Below are 19,362 nucleotides of genomic sequence, written 5' to 3'. Positions count from 1 at the left end.
ATCCTGTTTCACCAGGCTCCCATAGTTGCAGTTTCCCCTGTGGTCCCAAAGCGTGTCGACTACGAGAAGGCAGGCAGGAGCAAAAGGGGCTCAGCCCCCTTAACCTAAGCCCATTGCTGTGGTTCCCCAGCACTCTGTTCCAAGTTTGGGCCAATGGGTCCAGTACGGTGGTGGTTATCTTCCAACCAGGGGCCCTCACTCAGACCCAGTAGGATGCCGGCCCTCGGGGTAGGATGTGGAGTCAGTGTCCCAGGTTGCAGTCACTCCTCTAGGCCTGGGCTGCCGGGAAACCCTCTGGCCATGCCTAGCAAGGGTCAGTACTAGGCACCAAGGCTGGGCAATCCAGACACCAGTCCCATTGAGTGTGGCATCCCCTAAAGGTATTTCAACTGCTTCGCTATCAAGAGAAGGCCCGTGGTACAAGTATATAGCTAGGCCAAACACAGCACTACACATCAGCCATGCAGTCTTGATATGGCGGCCTCCGGTTGAGCCAGCCAGGCTCCAGTAGTTGAGAAAATAACCCCATGATTAGGGGTCCGTTGTTGGCCTTTTGTACGGAGCTGATTCCTTGGTCTGAGGAAACAGGATGCCAATGAATTCCAGCAGGCAGTGCTTAACTCAGTTAGATCATGACTACAATCTTTGATGGCTCACCATGCCCCCTCACAAGCCTCATATTAAGACAAAAATATTCTCCTTCCGAAATGTAAGGATGTGCTTTAGATTAGTAGCCCTGTGTGTCCGGTGGTATGAATTACTTTCCTAGGGATGAGTCTTCACTGTCCGCCTGTTCCACAAGCTCTCACAACTCAAGCGGTTCCTACTGGGAGTTGTGAAGTCCAGGATTGGCAAAGTAGTTACCAGGTCAGGATGTAGATGCTGATGAGAACTGCAACCTAATTCCTCCCTGCCATGGGTGCAGGATCCAGGAAGAGTCTGATTGTTGGCTCAAGCACCTCTATAGGGACAGCATGTTTTGCTTTACATCTCAGGTTGTAATTCATGGAGGCACCTATCATAAATGTTCCGTGGGCAGGTACAAAGTCTACCTGAGTCCTCGTCTTTGAGTGGCTCAGACACAGCCACCCTCCTCATCATTCTGCACCCCATTTAGAGAATTTTTGAAGTTGCTGTAGGCCATCTCCAGCTTTGACGCTGGGAACATCTGTCTGGAGTCTGTGATGTGACTGGAAATAGTGACACCCCTGCTGCCCAGTGGGTCTGTCACTATTTCCATTTGAATCACTTCCATGGAAAATTGCCATAGAAAGCCCACTAGAACCCAGGAAAATGTAGTAGAAAAATGAAAGAGTGGGGCGACCTGACCCCATCTGTACAGCCCCAACAGATTATGTTACTCCTGGGAGTCAGATTGGGAGTGTTTACCCCAGTCTGTCCCCTCTGAGCAAAGGGAGAGAAGACAGCCCACTACACCCAAGCATGCTGGGGGCTAGGGAGTTTGTGGATCCCTGTAGATTTAGAACTTTCCCTCACAGTAATGTGTGGAAAATGCATTATTTTACCCACAGTTTGAGGTCTGCTTGACATTTTGGGTAAGAAAACAACATAGGATCCAGGCAAGTCACACCACCCCGGACTCCCAGGGTTAGTACTTTTTTGGAACATCTAAATTTAGCAGGTTTACATAGGTGGCGGCAGAGCCCAGGCCCAAATAGAGTTGAATGCATATTACAACAAGCATTAGAAATGCAATCGGGCTCGGATTTATTTTAGTTTGAGCTAATGGCATTGTAAATGCCAATGTATTGTTGCTATGTGTTATGGAGTGTGTTCATGTGGTGTGTACTGCCAGTGATCTCCTTGTGAGTGTGCCAATATTGCACCACTTGCCTGTGATGTCCTTCTTGTGAGTGTGAGAAGCTTGCACCTCTGCTGCCTGCGGTCTCCTTGTGAGTGTAAGAAGCTTGCACTGCTGCTGCCTGTGATGTCGTTCTTGTGAGTGGGAGAAGATTGCACCTCAGCTGGCTGTGGTCTCCTTGTGAGTGTATGCACTGTCATCGCTAGCCTGTACATATGCACTGTCATCGCTAGCCTGTAGATATGCATTGGCTTCACTAGCCTGTAGATATGCACCGTCATCGCTAGCCTGTAGATATGCACTGTCATCGCTAGCCTGTAGATATGTGCTGTCATTGCTATCCTGTAGATATGCGCTGTCGTCGCTAGCCTGTAGATATGCATTATCATCGCTAGCCTGTAGATATGCACTGTCATCGCTAGCCTGTAGATATGCTCTGTCATCGCTAGCCTGTAGATATGCACTGTCATCGCTAGCCTGTAGATATGCATTGGCTTCACTAGCCTGTAGATATGCACTGTCATCGCTAGCCTGTAGATATGTATTGGCTTCACTAGCCTGTAGATATGCGCTGTCATTGCTATCCTGTAGATATGCACTGTCATCGCTAGCCTGTAGATATGCTCTGTCATCGCTAGCCTGTAGATATGCACTGTCATCGCTAGCCTGTAGATATGCATTGGCTTCACTAGCCTGTAGATATGCACTGTCATCGCTAGCCTGTAGATATGCTCTGTCATCGCTAGCCTGTAGATATGCGCTGTCATTGCTATCCTGAAGATATGCGCTGTCGTCGCTAGCCTGTAGATATGCATTATCATCGCTAGCCTGTAGATATGCACTGTCATCGCTAGCCTGTAGATATGCATTATCATCGCTATCCTGTAGATATGCACTGTCATCGCTAGCCTGTAGATATGCTCTGTCATCGCTAGCCTGTAGATATGCACTGTCATCGCTAGCCTCTAGATATGCATTGGCTTCACTAGCCTGTAGATATGCACTGTCATCGCTAGCCTGTAGATATGCATTGGCTTCACTAGCCTGTAGATATGCGCTGTCATTGCTATCCTGTAGATATGCACTGTCATCGCAAGCCTGTAGATATGCTCTGTCATCGCTAGCCTGTAGATATGCACTGTCATCGCTAGCCTGTAGATATGCATTGGCTTCACTAGCCTGTAGATATGCACTGTCATCGCTAGCCTGTAGATATGCATTGGCTTCACTAGACTGTAGATATGCACTGTCATCGCTAGCCTGTAGATATGCATTGTCATCGCAAGCCTGTAGATATGCACTGTCATCTCTAACCTGTAGATATGCACTGTCATCGCTAGCCTGTAGATATGCTCTGTCATCACTAGCCTGTAGATATGCACTGTCATCGCTAGCCTGTAGATATGCATTGGCTTCACTAGCCTGTAGATATGCACTGTCATCGCTAGCCTGTAGATATGCTCTGTCATCGCTAGCCTGTAGATATGCGCTGTCATTGCTATCCTGTAGATATGCGCTGTTGTCGCTAGCCTGTAGATATGCATTATCATCGCTAGCCTGTAGATATGCACTGTCATCGCTAGCCTGTAGATATGCACTGTCATCGCTAGCCTGTAGATATGCATTGGCTTCACTAGCCTGTAGATATGCATTGGCTTCACTAGCCTGTAGATATGCACCGTCATCGCTAGCCTGTAGATATGCACTGTCATCGCTAGCCTGTAGATATGCACTGTCATTGCTATGGCTTCACTAGCCTGTAGATATGCATTGGCTTCACTAGCCTGTAGATATGCACTGTCATCGCTAGCCTGTAGATATGCTCTGTCATCGCTAGCCTGTAGATATGCACTGTCATCGCTAGCCTGTAGATATGCATTGGCTTCACTAGCCTGTAGATATGCACTGTCATCGCTAGCCTGTAGATATGCATTGGCTTCACTAGCCTGTAGATATGCGCTGTCATTGCTATCCTGTAGATATGCACTGTCATCGCTAGCCTGTAGATATGCTCTGTCATCGCTAGCCTGTAGATATGCACTGTCATCTCTAGCCTGTAGATATGCATTGGCTTCACTAGCCTGTAGATATGCACTGTCATCGCTAGCCTGTAGATATGCTCTGTCATCGCTAGCCTGTAGATATGCGCTGTCATTGCTATCCTGTAGATATGCGCTGTCGTCGCTAGCCTGTAGATATGCATTAGCTGGTGGTAGTACTGGTAGTGGTGGTACTAGTGGTGGTGGTACTGGTAATGGTAGTACTGGTGGTGGTACCGGTAGTGGTACTGCTACTGGTGGTGGTACTGCTGCCCGTAGTACTGGTAGTGGTAGTACTGGTGGTGGTGGTACTGGTGATGGTAGTACTGGTGGTGGTAGTGGTACTGGTATTGGTAGTACTGGTAGTGGTAGTACTGGTGGTCGTGGTAGTACTGGTGGTGGTGGTAGTGGTAGTACTGGTGGCTGTAGTAGTGGTAGTACTGGTGGCTGTAGTAGTGGTAGTAATGGTAGTACTGATGGTGGTAGTATTGGAAGTACTGGTGGTGGTGGTGGTACTGGTAGTGGTAGTAGTGGTAGTACTGGAGGTGGTGGTACTGGTAGTGGTAGTACTTTTGGTGGTAGTACTGCTGGTGGTAGTACTGGTAGTGGTGGTACTGGTGGTGGTGGTACTGGTGGTGGTGGTGGTACTGGTAGTACTGCTGGTGGTGGTAGTGGTACTGGTATTGGTAGTACTGGTAGTGGTAGTACTGGTGGTCGTGGTACTGTTAGTACTGGTGGTGGTGGTAGTTGTAGTACCGGTGACTGTAGTACTGGTAGTACTGGGGGTGGTGGTAGTACTGGTGGTGGTGGTACTGGTGGTGGTGGTAGTGGTAATGTAATGGTAGTACTGGTAGTGGTAGTACTGGTGGTGGTGGTACTGGTAGTACTGGTGGTGGTGTTAGTGGTAGTACTGGTGGTCGTGGTACTGTTAGTACTGGTGGTGGTGGTAGTGGTAGTACTGGTGGCTGTAGTACTGGTAGTACTGGGGGTGGTGGTAGTACTGGTGGTGGTGGTACTGGTGGTGGTGGTAGTGGTAATGGTAATGGTAGTACTGGTAGTGGTAGTACTGGTGGTGGTGGTACTGGTAGTACTGGTGGTGGTGTTAGTGGTAGTACTGGTGGTCGTGGTACTGTTAGTACTGGTGGTGGTGGTAGTGGTAGTACTGGTGGCTGTAGTACTGGTAGTACTGCTGGTGGTGGTGCATGTATCAATGAGTCTAATTTTTCCTAATGAAATAGCCATTGGCATTACGTGAGACACAACACATTTGTGAATTCCCATTGTAACAGCGGGAAGGCTGTTTTCCATGATTATTGCGTATTCACGTTTTTTCCTCAAACTTTACAATAATGATGACTGCATGTTCACTCTGCGAGTCAGGCTCGACAGCACATGTCACGAAGGTCACTTTTAACCCTCATCATTTATTCAACCAGTAGTCTGCATGTCAGCACTTATTAAAATTCGGAAAACAAAGCTTACAGAACCAGAATCCAAATGTTTTATAATAAAACGCCTTTTAACCCCGTTTTTTAAACCACAGACAAAAATAGTCCAGCGCAGCGTGTGAGGAAAAGAAGGAAATGGCGCCCTTTTGAAATGAGAGTATTCAGGAAACACAAAAACTACATTGTGGACGAGCATGTATGAGTCATCTTCTGTGAGCCTCGCCTGGTGCCTCTCGTCATTTTACATTGAACGCACTCACCACTGTGAATGCGCTCGCATCATCTGGATTGCATTACACGGGCACTGTGACACCTCCTAATTAAGATTAATCACTCTCCAAGCTCGTTCGCGCACAGAATATGCCAGGAAACTAACATCAATGAGGGACGAAAAGTCAATATAGCCTATCACGTCAAGGCTACTAAATAGACAGCACAGCGAAGACGAATCACTAGGCAGATGCCATAAAACACTAAGGAATGTAAGGAATTTGTCTGGCCAGAGCCCTAGATATCCTTTTTTTTTCTTTAACATTAGGATCTCGGAAGCTCAGCCTCCACTTCGTGGACGCAGATGCCCGCGCCCTAAAAAGTGGTAAATTTTCAAGGGTACAATTTGTTGTCTCTTTATGTGTTCTTAGCCCTTGCCTGCAATGGGCAACAACCCAACCATGAGTGGGGTGCGTATTTAACAAGTGGAGTGTGTGAATGTTGGTTGGTAGGAATGTTGTCAATCTTTGTGGATTCCAGAATTTACCTTCAGAGAAATTGGAGTAAAATATTTGAATTTAGACAAAGTTCAAGGTTTAATGGGCATTCTGTGTATGAAAACATCATAGGATGAACGCAAGTTACATCACCCTGGACTCCTCTGGGTGTATAGTTTTCTGACATGTCTGCACGTTGCATTTTGGGGTCTTTCCTGTTGCATATGATTGGCACATCCCCAAGTCTGTTACAATTTTATCAAGAACTTTGTGGGAATACAGAGTTGTAGAACATTTGTTATTATCAGACATATTTATCTTCATTTCTGGCTGTTAAATATAAGCCAGTTTGTAAGAAACAACACATTTAAAAACAAAATGCCCCCTGAATCACATGGTAATATGAGTAAAATCAAATTCAGAGTTGTACATATAACCACTATTCCTAAACTCCGTATCGTCTGTACATTTAAAAAATGCACAAGTTTCCTTTATATTCAATTTCCGTTCATTAGATTTTACCATATGTTTTGCTGCATAGTCTGTGCACAGTGAAAAAACCATATAAATTGCAGCTGTTGGCTCTTGGTATCATGTATTTATGGAGAACAATAAACACTCTATATCCCTGTGATTAGAAGGATCTGACGGATGTAATGATATATTAATTTTGAAATCGTCAATCAGTGTAAAAACATTACACATGAAAACCTTGTTGCCTATTTCTATTTTGTCCTATTTGTTTACAATATTTTTGATTTCAACAACTGAGCAGTTTACACAAATGACCCCTTTCTAAATTCCAAAATGTTCTTACTTTTCAGGTATCTTTAGCTTTCTGTAAACATCCAATGGTTTCCACCTGTTTCCACCTTAAACATCTGGTAGATAAAAAAAAACCAAAACATTGAAAAATCGACTACTTCCTTGAAAAATGAAATATGTGGTAAAACACTGATTTATTCTTACAACTACCCGTATACCTGGAAAGATGGTGATGTTAGCAAAGCAGACCTTTTTGTTGATATCATTTTAGGAGGAAAACATGTGCTTTTTTTAACAGTACAGTTTTTCCCATTTTCCCCCAAAATAAAATGCTATATTTTGGCAATTTTCTTGGCTCCCTCCAAAGGAATCCACAAACACTAGGTATCTTTAGAATCTCCAACATGTTGAAAAAAATTGACGTAAAATTGGAGGTTGCAGAAAAACATTATGAAGGCTTAAGCATGAAGTGCCCAAAACATCAAAAAGTGAATCAGCACTTAGGCATGAGGAAGGAACCTCAGGAGCTAAAAAACAAGTCTTATCCCCACAGTGTCACCAACAGTTCCAAAAATAGTTTCATGTTAGGCATTGGCTGTCACGCAGCTAAGTGGTGGTATATCTCTGAGCAGGATTCAGAGTAGGGATTGCTGGCAGTGGCATGTTTATTTGGCCAGGGGCAGCCTTAGGCATGTGCAAGCTGTGCACCTGCACAGGCCACCAAACCCCAGGGGCCACCACGCCAATATATATCCTTAATATAATAATCCTCTGAGAATGGATACATGTTTGCGGGCTCTGTTCCACTTCCAAACACCCTGACCTCCCTCCTCTTCACTGGCCTCCATGCTCCGCCCCGCCCGGACCCCCTCTTCCGGGGCCCCCTACCTATGCTCCCTGCCCAGGCCGCCATAAGCCTAGAGCCGCCCCTGCTTTGTTTTTTAGTTGTGTGAGACAAAGTCAACATATGTCTAGCAAATGCGTTCGTCCTACAGTTGGACAATCTCTTTCTCTCCACGCTGCAGATGAAAGTGTCTCTGTAATCCTATCTACATTGTGGCCCATACAGAGATCTGAAGCATGAGAGATGTCAAACAGGGACTTCTTCCTTTGCAAACCATTATTCAGAAGTCCTGGAATAGCAAGCGGAGTTAACCATATATTTTCACCTATCCAAGATGGTTGTCTCTTCTGTGTTTGAGTCTGAAAATCCCAATACAGGATAGCCTTTACCTTGTTACAGTAATATAATTTTGTGTCTTAAGTGTATATAGGCAGGCTTGGACGGAGAATGATGCGTTGTAACGCATTTGTGCCCTAGTTTTTTTCTTTGCGTTCATATGCCACTTGCTATTCATTTTTGTCTGTGATTTTTTTGACTTTTCACATCAGGTTATTTTCATGAATTTTGACTTCAGGAAGACTTCTGCAGTGCTCCTTCTGGTCCCTGTTTCAGGGTGGTCTTGGTGCCTTCTCTACCTTAAACTTCCCTTCAACTATAATCAAGAATCATCAAGATTGCCAACGAGGGGTTTTGTCCTTCCTAGTATCCTAATGTCCTAACTGGCACCTTCTTAAGGAGCCACTGGACACTTTTTGTGTGTGTATAAAAGTGCAGGGTTGCTTTTCAGCTGGAGGCTAGAGATGTCTTCTATGCATCCAGTCTTTAATAGGTATGTCACAGTGACATGTACAAGTACAAACCATACTTCATGTTCATGAGGGGCTTCCTGTGCTGGAGGCAAACTCCCAACATTCAGATATACATGGTCCACTCAGCTATTGCATCATGTTCACTGACCTATTAATGCTGCTCCTAGTGTTAACCTGGCCCTAATTCAACAGTTGCCAGTAACACCACCTGCCAGAAACGTCCTTTATGTAGCCAACATAACCCACGTTTACAGAACTCAGTGCCAAATATATGACATTACAACGAGTACTTATACCAAGCGTGGCATTGCAATGGGGGTATTCCTACTTATACCACACATGCCATTGCAATGGGGGTATTCCTACGCAAATGCCATTGCCACAAACTACCATTACAACGTAAACTTTTACCACTCCTATACCTATATCATGCATGCCATTACAACACAAAGGCATGCAAAGTATATGAAAAAAAAATGTAAAGCCCCATCTCACCCAAAAACTCAAACCCACCCTAAACCGTAAAGTGACCCTTCCCACCCAAAAACCTAAACCCTAAAATTAATCTTCCCACCCTATTCCCAATCCCACCCTAGACCCTAAGATTACCCTTCCCACCCAAAAACCCAAACCCACCCTAGACCCTAAAAATACCTTTCCCACCCAAAAACCCAAACCCATCCTAAACCCTTGAAATATCCTTCCCACCCAAAACCCCAAAACCACCTTCAACCCTAAAAATACCCTTCCCACCCAAAAACCTAACCCCATACTAAACCCCAGAAATACCCTTGCCACCCAAAAACCCAAATCCACCCTAAACCCTAAAATCACCCTTCCCACCAAAAACCCAAACCTCCCTTAAACACTAAAAATACCCTTCCCACCCAAAAACCCAAACCCACACTAAACCCTAAAAATACCCTTCCCACCCAAAAACGCAAACCCACCCTAAACCCCAAAAATACCCTTCTCAACCAAAAACCCAAACCCATCCTATACCCTAAAAATACCATTCACACATATATATACTTACATGTAAAACACATATGCCTTTACCATTCATGCCTTAACAGTGACATTTGTTTTAAACGCATGCATGGTAAAAGCATATGCATTGTATTGGTATGCATTGTGATAGCAGTGCGTTGTAAGTAGCACTTGCATTGTAATGGCATGCTATGTCAGTGGCGTATCGGGGACCGTCCACCGCAGACAGCATGAGTTTTGGGGGCGGCGGCCAGTGACCTCCCCCCAGACCCCCCACCCCCCCCCCCCCCCGGCTTACCTGCGGCCACTGCCAAGGCCACAGGAATCATCAGCCCCCTCGCTCTTACATTCGGCCACCACGGGCGGCAAACGCTGGGCCCACAACTGTGCTATGTAATAGCATGCGTTGTGGAAGTTTCGTTGTAATGGTTGTTTCCCCTCAGTGCCACCACTTCTGCTCCCTATAATGCCAACTTGTACAGAATCCTCTGCCCCATTTCAAGTCAGGCCTGCAGAAGATTTTTCCAATGGCTGACAGTCCACACCGAACACTGCTGCATAGTAAGCATTAACATCTGGTCCCACAAGCAAGGATCCGTAAATCTAACCAGAGGGTTTTCACTGATGTCCTTCATTAATAGAAAGTATGATTCCACTTCCAAGTAATCAAGCATTTTTGGAGAAATTCAGTGTAGTTGTTTATCCCCATCCCCTACATTCTGATCACCTTACAACTTGTATTAATTATATGGCTACAACATTATTTACTGTCATACAACATAAATAGGATTGTTTTTAGACCACTGTCTTCCAGAGTCACTTTCACAGTAGCTTCCTCAAAAGGTGGCAATATCTCAGTCTGGCTGAGTTGGTGATAGGATTTGCTCCATTTGACTTGATGTTAAGACAGTGACAACTAGAACATTAGCAGTCTTTCCTACCATTCAGTGCTCAGTATTGGTAGTGCGCTGCTCCAGGAGTCATTTCAGAATGCACAATTGCTAATAATATCTAGTTACCTACTACAATATGTTGGGCCTGTTGACTTTGAGGACTCTGCATCCGCTTCAGGAGTCTAACCTCAGGCTCACAGGTTAAAATCCCTGTGGATCCACTCATCTTTTCAACATTCTTAGGTTCAGAGAATGAGTAACATTGCATTAGGTGACAATAAATATCATTTATTCGATGCCAAGGTACCTTGCGTGGCGAATATGTGCTTTAGAAATACATGTTATGTCCAATATGACTGAGAAAAGGCACTGCAACCATAAAATGATGAGCAGATCTTGCACGCCCACCTGAGTATATCATAATAGATACACTTTTCGCAACTTGAAAAGCACAAGCGTCAATATCACTGAATCATTCTACCCAGCTCAGGATTCATCTGGTGCCTGCTGATGCTCTTGGAGTTTGGCCTGATGGTCTGATGCTCTTCTTTGACTCTTCAATTCATATGTTGACTTCAATTTTTATTAATTGTGACACTACACACACAACCCTTCGAGTCCACACTAACATAACATAAATGTTACAGAGAGAGAAAGGTGCCCAGGTCCTCACACTGTTAATGATTATCCACATGTCCCTCTATGTAAAGAAAGCTGCCTCTGCATCTGGCGAGTTCTTCTCAGTTCCAAACGCCAACTGTTCTTCAAGTGACCTCCAGTTCAGACAACCAACTCCACACATATAGTTCTTCAATTGTTCTATAAAGAGGGAAATCGCAATGGAAAACAAACAAAATGTGTTTGACAAGATGTGGGGGTCTTGCATAAAATTCACATCACAATAATTTAAGATGGTCACGTGCCCCACTTACCTACAGGTCATGAGACTTACCTTAAACATTCGGCAGGCGACATACATTGTAGAACCAGAGACATGCCCAGGTATCGACTTACTTTATTCTGCCTAAGGCCCTTGGTGGGGGATGTTGTTGTTTCCTGTTTATCCCTTGTTGGCCTATAGCTCCCTCGAACCTCCCACCACTTGGCCCATCTTCACCTCTTCTCCCCTCTACCCACTGATCTTTTTCTCTATTCTATCCCTACCAGCCAATGGTTGTAGGTTGGTGTATGTGGTATATTCAATGAAATAAACACATTTGAACCATAAAACGAGTAAAATCACATATTTCTATTTTAATAAACCCCCTGGCCTCAATAGAGCTTACAAATTAAAGAAGCATAAGTTACTTTGGACACAATCCTAAAACATAGTGTTGACATCGTTAAACGTTTGTCCGCGTAGAGCGGAGACCCCCAGGTTCTGGTACCAACCTTTGAGCTCTCAATGAGACAGAGGGAGACAGAGGGAGCGAGAGGGTGTAAGAGAAAGTAAGGATGGCAATCTGGCCTTCAGAGAGCACCAACTTGCCTTTAGCTCTGCAATGCAATGGTTTTCTCTAAGAGTAGGGGGTCTGACTCTTGCACTGAACCAAGTCTTTATGTCTTGATAGCTCATAGAAATATTAGACATTAAAGTGTAAAACAGGACACTGAAAGTTTAGAGAGAAAAAGAAAGAAAGCAGCAGTGGGAGAGAGTTTTTGTGAGACAGTATGGCAAAGGACGTGAGAGACAAGCAGAATGTGAAAGACAGCACTGGAGATGTGGAAGAGAAACAAGCTTTACTCCCCTAATATTTTTCTGGCTCCATCTTTGCTCTCCTCTGTAACCGGCCCACTGGGCTGCTTCCAGTAGAGAAGCTCTACTCCAGAACACATTGCTGCCATTGTCCTTGAGAATAGGGGTCTCCTACGGGGCTTACGACCAAACGTTCAGGTCTCTTTGCTCCCTAAACTTAACAGAAATATCAGTGGCTGCTGCTCCGCTAAGGCAGAGGATCATCGCCCCACTGCTTTTCGCAATGGAAAAAAGGGAAAAATAAGAGGATAATAACTCTACATTATTAGCATTTTATTTTTCCTGCTGCGGCGTCTCAGTGGGCGGGGCGGGTCGGGGCTGATTTGCTCTCAGAGCAGGGGTAGGAGTGGTGGGAACTATGTAAGTGTGCATGAATGTTTGACCGGCCCTCTGCGGCTGGCCAAACATTCATGCACACTTTGGATGTTCTCCGTGCAGGCTGCATTACAGCCTGCGTGAAAAACAAGCCCAGCCTCCGATTCTCTGCCTGAGCGCTGATCCATGGCTCAAGTTCAAGTTCAAGTTCGGGCATTTATATAGCGCACTACTCACCCAGAGGGTCTCAAGGCGCTTGGGGAAGGGGTTCATTATTTGTCGAATAGCCAGGTTTTAAGTTCTTTTCTGAAGGAGATGTGGTTTTGAGTAAGGCGGAGGTGAGTGGGGAGAGAGTTCCAGGTCTTGGCAGCCAGGAAGGAGAAGGATCTGCCACCCATGGTGGATTTTCGGATGCGCGGGACTGCGGCGAGGGCTTGATTGGACGATCTTAGTTGGCGGGTGGGTTTGTAGAAGGACAGTCGAGTGTTGAGGCATTCGGGTCCTAGATTGTAGAGGGCCTTGTGTGCGTGGGTGAGAAGACGGAAAGTAATTCTTTTGTTGACGGGAAGCCAGTGGAGGTCTTTTAGGTGTCCGGTGATGTGATCTTGGCGAGGGATGTCCAATATGAGTCTCGCTGATGCGTTTTGGATGCCTTGGAGTTTTTTCTGTAATTTTGCTGTGATTCCGGCGTATAGTGTGTTACCATAATCCAGTTGACTCGTGACCAGTGCGTGGGTGACAGTCTTTCTTGTCTCGAGGGGGATCCAGCGGAAGATCTTTTTGAGAATGCGAAGTACGTTGAAGCAGGAAGATGAGACTGCGTTGACTTGTCTGGACATCGAGAGAGAGGAGTCTAGGATGAAGCCAAGGTTACGTGCGTGGTCTGTGGGTGTGGGTGCTGTGCCCAGAGCGGAAGGCCACCAAGAGTCGTCCCAGGCAGAGGGGGAAGATCCTAGGATGAGCACCTCCGTTTTGTCTGAGTTGAGTTTTAAGCGGCTATGTTTCATCCATTCGGCTACTTCTTTCATGCCTTCGTGAAGATTGGTTTTGGCGGTGTTAGGGTCTTTGGTGAGGGAAAGGATTAATTGGGTGTCGTCGGCGTAAGAGATGATGTTGAGGTTGTGTTGGCGCGCGATGGATGCGAGTGGGCTCATGTAAACGTTGAAGAGGGTGGGACTGAGTGATGATCCTTGTGGTACTCCACAGATGACTTCAGTGGCCTCTGAGTTGAATGGGGGAAGTCGGACTCTTTGAGTTCTCCCGGAGAGGAATGAGATGATCCAGCCCAAGGCTTTTCCTTGTATGCCGATGTTGCTGAGGCGTTGTATAAGGGTGCTGTGACAGACTGTGTCGAAAGCGGCGGAGAGGTCGAGTAGAATGAGGGCCGCTGTCTGTCCGTTATCCAGTAGTGTTCGGATGTCGTCGGTCGCTGCAATGAGGGCGGTTTCGGTGCTGTGTTTGGCTCAAAATCCGGATTGAGATGGATCGAGGGAGTTGTTGGATTCAAGGAAGGCGGCGAGCTGGCTGTTGACGGCTTTCTCAATGACTTTGGCGGGGAAAGGGAGGAGGGATATGGGTCGGTAGTTTTTAAGTTCAGAGGGGTCTGCTGTGGGTTTCTTCAAGAGGGCGCTGAGTTCGGCGTGTTTCCAGCTTTCTGGGAAGGTGGCAGAGTTGAACGAGCAGTTGATGACATCACGGAGATGGGGTGCGATGATGGAGTCAGCTTTGTTGAAGATGTGGTGGGGGCAGGGGTCGGTTGGCGAGCCAGAGTGGATTGAGTTCATAAGGCGGATGGTGTCTTCAGTGGTGATTGGGTTCCAGGCGCTAAGGTTGTTAGTTGGCGGAGTAGGATCTGAGGGGGGTGGGGAGGGTTGATCGCTGGGAGTATTCTCGAAGCTGTTGTGGATGTCGGCAATTTTGTTGTAGAAGAAGGAGGATAACGCATCGCAGAGGTCTTGGGAGGGAGTGATGTCGTTAGATGCTGCGGTGGGGTTGGTGAATTCTTTGACTATGTTGAAAAGTTCCTTGCTGTTGTGGGTGTTGTTGTCGAGACAATCCTTGAATGCTGATTTCTTGGCGGATCGAATCAGTTGGTGGTGTTTGCGGGTGGCTGCCTTGAGGGTGGCCATGTTGTCGGTGGTTGGGTTTTTTCTCCATGTTTTCTCCAGGGTGCGGCATAGCTTCTTGGATTCCTTAAGGTCATCATTGAACCAGGGAGCCTTTTTGGTGGCTTATTTGATCTGGTGCTTTTTCAGGGGTGCTAATTCGTCAGCACTGTGGGTGATCCATTGCTTGAGATTGGTGGCCGCTTGGTTTGGGTCCAATGAGAGGGTGGGAGGGTTTTGGTTGAGTGATGTGAGGAGTTGGTCGGAGGTGATTTTGTTCCAGTTTCTCAGAGGAATAGGTTGTGGGCGGTTGTGGGTCAAGGTGGTTTTGTAGCTGAAGTGAACACAGCTGTGGTCCGTCCAATGGAGAGCTGTGGTGCGATCGAAGGAAATGTGCTTGCTGGAGGTGAAGATAGGGTCGAGCGTGTGTCCGGCTACATGGGTGGGGGTGTCAATGAGTTGTTTGAGTCCGAGATTGGCCAGGTTGTCCAGAAGGGTGGAGGTGTTACTGTCGTGTTTGTTTTCAAGGTGGTAGTTGAGGTCTCCTAGAAGAATGTAGTTCTCGGAGGCGAGGGCATGTGGGCTGACGAAGTCAGTGATGTCATCGCTGAATTGAGTGCGGGTTCCTGGAGGCCTGTAGATGAGGGTGCCTCTGAGTGTGGTCCTAGGGTTGGTGTGGATCTGAAAGTAGAGATGTTCGGCGGTTGCAAGATTATCGTCGGAGCTGGTCGTGATTTTGATGGTGTTCTTATGGATGATGGCGATGCCTCCTCCTGTTTGATTGGTGCGGTCTTTTCGGATAATCTTGTAAGCGTCCGGTATGGCTATGGCGATGTCGGGTGCTGATGATGTGTTCATCCCTGTTTCTGTAAGGAAGGCGATGTACGGTGATGCAGTATCGAGTAGGTCCCAGAGTTTAGTTGCGTGTCTGTGGATCGAGCGGGTGTTAAGCAGGATGCACTTCAGGTGGTTAGAGTCGGAGCTGTGTATGGAGGAAGTGGATTTGGTGAGGGTCCTGAAGCAGTTGAACTTGCACGAGAGGCAGGCGAATGGGCCATGGGTACGTCCTGGGGTGGCTTCGCAGCATTGTGGTGTGCGTTCGGGGTTGAGGGCGAGGAGAGTTGCAGCATCATATGTGAATCTAGTGGGCTGGGTGCGGCGAGGACCAGGGGGACTGGCGCTGGGCGCGGTCCAGGCGCGGACGGGCGTAGACGGGCTTACCTTTGGCGCGCCTTCGGCGCGCATGGGGCGCGACCGCTGCGCGTGGACGCTGCGCTTAGATGCATCTGTCATAAATGGAGGGGGGGGGGCGGAGCGTGGGAGGGGCAGCAGGGAGGCGGTAGCGTGGGGGGAGGGACGGGCTGGAGGCACAACAAAATGGCAGCAACAAAAACAACAACAAACACGACGATATTGGGGGTAAATAATGTCAAATACTGCCGTGGGCACAGTCAGGCAGCCTCAGGGGGCAATGTAGGCAATGCGAGCGGTGGAGCGCCAGGAGCACACACAGGCACATACAATTAATACAGTAATGCGAGGCGCAGGTAAGCACAAATTAAATCCAGGCACAGGCAGCGCTACGATACCACGAGATGCGAGGACAGGCACAGGCACAGATTCGTTATGGCAGCAGTGAGGGGAGAGCAGCGCTACGATGCCAGAGGAAGCCAGGAGCCAGGGGGAGCGACCGCTTCTGCCGAGGACAGGCTGGTCACAGTGATGCGCCGGACGGGACGTTCCTGAAAGCCAGTGGGTGGGAGGGGCAGCAGGGAGGCGGTAGCGTGGGGGGAGGGACGGGCTGGAGGCACAACAAAATGGCAGCAACAAAAACAACAACAAACACGACGATATTGGGGGTAAATAATGTCAAATACTGCCGTGGGCACAGTCAGGCAGCCTCAGGGGGCAATGCAGGCAATGCGAGCGGTGGAGCACCAGGAGCACACACAGGCACAGACAATTAATACAGTAATCGTTAGGCTGGGAGCCGGGTACTTTCTGCTTCCTTTGAAGAGAAGCAGCCAGGAAAGAGAGGCGAGAAAGGTGGCAGTGGCTGGCCTACAGGCCGGCCGGCAGGTAGGTGTTTTTTTTTTTAAACCTCCCTCCCAGCCTCACTGCTGCTTACTGGGAGCAGCCGCGCCTGCAGAAATACATGTTTTTTAACACTAAAAAGCAAAGAGCGAGAGAGGGGGAGTATAGTGAGGGAACTACAAAGACAATGAGAGAAGTAGAGATAGTTCAAGAGAGTGTGTGAGAGTGGTAATGATGATGATATGTTATTTGTCTCACCGGTCACATCTGGCTTCATGTGCAGTCCTTTCATACACTGTCTTTACCCCTAACAGGTCATGCATGTCACTTAAGGGTTGCAGGGCAGCACACAAAGTTGCTGCACTGCTGTGCATGAACTGGATGAACTGGATGAACTGGAGAGAGCAGAACTGTACATAGATATGCACAGTTCTTATCTCTCCCTGAACTGGTGCACTTTCAGCAGCCATGCGTCAAAGCAGACCTCCTTTCACCATATTGCAAATGTGTCTGCGTAGTGTCCCTTCCTGCAGAAAACTATGCTTCAAGGTAATTTCCTCTTTGTGTGCTGCAGAATGCAGCACACATGCAAAGAGGAACAAATGAGGCAAAATAAAATTACTTCTCAACATTAAGCCAGCCTAAGAGAGATGCTAGATTTTGGCACAAATCTATGTCTACAGTCCAAGCTTGAAAATCCCCCATTAGTCGGGTCTTCGTTAATAAATTACTGCAAATCAGATGCAAAGTCATTGTAATTCTGGGCCTGAGAGTCAGTAAGTCCATACGAATGAGTCGGAGTGAGTGAGAATGTGAGATTAAGAATGACTGCAAGCGGGTGAGAGAGAATGAATAAGAATGAGTGTAAGAGAGTGTTGGAGGGTATGAGTGAGAATGAGTGATTGAATGTAAGTGAGCATGATTGGGAATGTGGTACTCTACCTGTGTGTCTGACATTATTAGTGCCTGTCCTATACAAAAACAAGCATCTGCAATGCAATAGGTCTTGAATTTACGCGAGTTTAAGCTATCGGCATTGTAAATAACAATGCCTTTTATGTATGTTTTAAAAACCAAAATTTAAATAAAAGGCATTGCCATTTACAATCCCTATAGCTCAAACTTGTATAAATGCGAGACCTATTGCATTGCAGATGTTTGTTATACAGTGCTTGCAGACAAAGATTTCCGCTGCTTTGTAGCACTGTAAATACTGTTTGTTACAATTACTTAACTCAACGGCACTAATGTAGAAGTAAAAAAACGTCAGAAGCTTATCTTGTTCAAATTAATGTAAACCTCTGCAGCGAGCGCGCTAACCCCCGGAGCTGGCAGAGTGAGCACGTCAAAGAATCAGGGGAAGACAGGCCTAGGCTTGGGTGCCACTGCGGTCTGTGGATATCCATGCACAGGCACCCAGCGGGTTGTCCCTGGACCTGACAACCACAGGGCGGTTGTCCTGAAGATATGCCCTGGTACCACAAGTTGACATGGCGAGCTCTGAGGTAGAAAGCAGCGGTGGCCGTCTTATATCTCAGGCTTGCCTACCGCATTTGAGAAAAATCTCTGCCATGCGGCTGTTGGCAGAGCTTTGCCGGAGCGCCGTGTTACAAACGTAATGCAGAGTGGGCAAAACTTTTCTAAATCTGCCAGCAGGGCAGAATTTATCGTCCACCCCTAGATAGAGGGGATTTGAACAAGGCATGAACATTTAATTTCCATTTCCGAAAAAGCAGTTGATCTACAAGTCCCAGAAGGCAGTGCTGAAAATGACATTTAGCACCTTGAGGTCTCCCGTGAAGACCTTCCATGATGACGCACCAATTCTTGTGGGAATCGACATTTGGTTTGGGTGACGAGAACCCGACCCTGCGGCCGCTCCAGACATCCGGAAGAGGAAGACCCTTTTGCCGCAGCACCTTGCTGCTTCCTGGCGGTTATATTGTCTCTCAGCTTATTAAATTGCGAGACATCTATCAAGGCTGCCGACATGATCTTGTCAGCAGCACCTGTGTGGCGAGGAGTGTGCGGGCGTGACGAGCAAACGGCAAAACTAAACAGGAGGTTGGCTCTCTCTGCACTTTCTGCTCCTCCCACATTAAAGTGCAGCAGCGTCGTTCATGAACACCTCGTACAGCACAGCACACTGAGCACAGCTGAAGTGGTGAACTGTTCACGGTGTGTCTGTCTAGTGCTGAAAACACAGGTTACACTTCTAAGCTCTTAAAGGAAGGAAAAGGGTTAAGTGGTTAATGTGAACAAATTACCACATTTACCAAGGACGCAGGATTCTACTCGTGAATTTTCAATTAAGTGCCTAAGGCATTCTGGGAGTTGAAGTCCTGGGTCACTGACCCGGTTGAAACGGCACACCTGAAAACAAGAGTGTGTATAAGGAACGCCAAGACTGGATCATTATGTGCTTGTGGACATAGGGGTCAGGTGGTAAATTTAAAAGTGAAGCAAGGGTCTATCGTGCACTGGTAGAACCCAGGCACTCTAATCGGGGCCAATATGTGTGCGTCCGAGGTGCACTTGTGACACCTTCAGACAGTCCTGGATTTTGACCCACACTTGAACGCAGGGACTTTAAGGCTGAAACTCAAGTAGTAAACAGCACAGGGCAGGATGCTGCATGCCCGAGATGCTGGCAAATAACCAGGACAGGGTGAAGCAGACACAACATGGGTCGGATCGGCAGCTATGTCTGTGTATGAATAAAAAAACAGTTGACCTCTGCAACGTCACAGACAAAAATATCCCTGGTGGAGAGAGGGAGAGAAAGGGAAAGCTCCCGGCTGCAAGCAGGAGGCTCTGGAATGGGACTTCTCACCA

Source organism: Lissotriton vulgaris (genome assembly GCF_964263255.1).
Source record: "Lissotriton vulgaris chromosome 9 unlocalized genomic scaffold, aLisVul1.2 SUPER_9_unloc_1, whole genome shotgun sequence".
NCBI lineage: Eukaryota > Metazoa > Chordata > Amphibia > Caudata > Salamandridae > Lissotriton > Lissotriton vulgaris.
Note: the sequence above shows the minus strand (reverse complement) of the source record.